Source organism: Geospiza fortis, unplaced genomic scaffold (assembly GCF_000277835.1).
Source record: "Geospiza fortis unplaced genomic scaffold, GeoFor_1.0 scaffold26, whole genome shotgun sequence".
NCBI classification, from domain to species: Eukaryota; Metazoa; Chordata; class Aves; order Passeriformes; family Thraupidae; genus Geospiza; species Geospiza fortis.
Genome location: NW_005054425.1, coordinates 1,612,266 through 1,614,173, shown reverse-complemented (window position 1 = coordinate 1,614,173; position 1,908 = coordinate 1,612,266).

Below are 1,908 nucleotides of genomic sequence, written 5' to 3'. Positions count from 1 at the left end.
CTAATTCTCACTAACCAATCTAGTACAAGATACAAATCCTATAGCATTTCCATACAGCCTATAAGAATCATTACATTACCACACTGTGTTACATTTTAAACCCTAAAAACTCCTCTTTGGGCCCTTCTGCCAAGCTGGCAGGGTCTGCTCTGACCCTTGGAGCTGTCTGCAAGCAGAGGGTGTTGTTCCATCAAAAGGGGATCACCTTCAGCTGGCCACACCATTGTTTTCCAGTTGTTCAGTAACTGAGGTATCTCAAAGCTTGCTTTCATTTCAATCTCCCTTATAGTTTCCATATTCTCCAAATCTTTTGCCAGGCAATCATATTTATAAGGCTTTCCTGTCTCATCTTCCCCAGCACTCCTTCCTGGAGTGGCTGGGCTGAGCCTGGTGTGTCCATATGGGCAGGAGGGAGATGAGCACTGAGCAAGGTGCTGGCCTCAGGACAGGCTGTGTCCTCCCTGTGTCAGTGTTGGGCAGAGGGGGTCACCAGGGGGTCACCAGGGCCAGCATGGGGCTGCCTGGGCACAGCCTGCCAGGGAGAGCTGGGGCTTAGGTCACTCCTGCCAGGCTGGGGGGTGGAAGGCAGCACCCCTCTGCTGAACTGCTGGGTAATTTTGATTGCCACTTTACAGGTAGATTGCTAATTGTCACATAATCTGTGCCATGGGCTCTCAGGAGGGCAGCAAGGCTCTCAGTGGATGTTCCAATCCTGCACCATGCACCCCAATGCTTTTGGCTCTGCTGTGGCTCCCATTGGCTGGCACAAGCTGTCCTCAGTGCCTCAGGATGGGCACTGCCCTGCTCCTATGGCTGGTACAAGCCAAGTGCCATTGGCCTTCTTGGCCACCTGGGCACACCTGGGCTCATGGCCAGGTGTGGAGCAGGTTGGCTGGCAGGTGAGGGAGCAGCTCCATCGTTCACAGGTTTGACCCTTGTAGCATCACACCCAGTTCTTCTGCACCTGTGAGCAGCCAGCATGTGGCCAGGATCTTTTTTGGTAATGGCAGGGACAAGGAGTGCCAGAACACACTGAGGTGGTGACTTTATGGCCACTGCAGTTGCTCATCTCTGTTGGAGAACGTGAGAAGCTCAGGCAGAGGATGGCAAGCGCTGTGACCTCTGCAGCATCACCAGCTGGGCTTGGGACCAGGGCCAAGGAGAAACCTGGCTGGTGCTGTGGGGCATTGTCATGTTTGGCTGGAAAGCTGCTGGCAGGAAAGGACCTGGGGGATGCTGGTGGCTGACCATGAGCCCAGGTGTGCCCAGGTGGCCAAGAAGGCCAATGGCACTTGGATTGAGCCAGCCACAGGACCAGGGTGGTGCCCATCCCTCTGAGCTGGGCACTGCTGAGGCACCTCCAGCCCTGAGGAGCCCTCACAAGAAGGATATTGAGGGGCTGGAGCATGTCCAGGGAAGGGAATGGAGCTGGGGAAGGGTATGGAGCTCCAGGAGGAGCTGGGGGGGCTCAGCCTGGAGCAAAGGAGGCTCAGGGGGGATCTTGTGGCTCTGCACAACTCCTGACAGGAGGGGATGGCTGGGAGGATGTTGATCTCTGCTCCCAGGGAGCAGGGACAGGACAAGAGGAAATGGCCTCAAGTTGTCCTGGGGAGGTTTAGGTTGGATATTAGGGAAAATTTCCTCCTTGATAGGGTGGTCAGGCACAGGCTGCTCCAGGGCAGTTGCCATCCCCTGAGGGTGTTCAAAAATGTCTGGCTGTGGCACTTGGGGACATGGTTTATGGTGAGCATGGCAGAGCTGGGGGAGTGGTTGGGCTTAGAGGATGTTTCCAACCTAAACAATTCCATGATTCTACCCTTGGAGGTGTCATGGTGCCTGGGCATGGCTTGGAACTACACATGAACCCCTCCCTGCCCCAGGCAGGGTCTCACATTGCCCAGTCCCAGC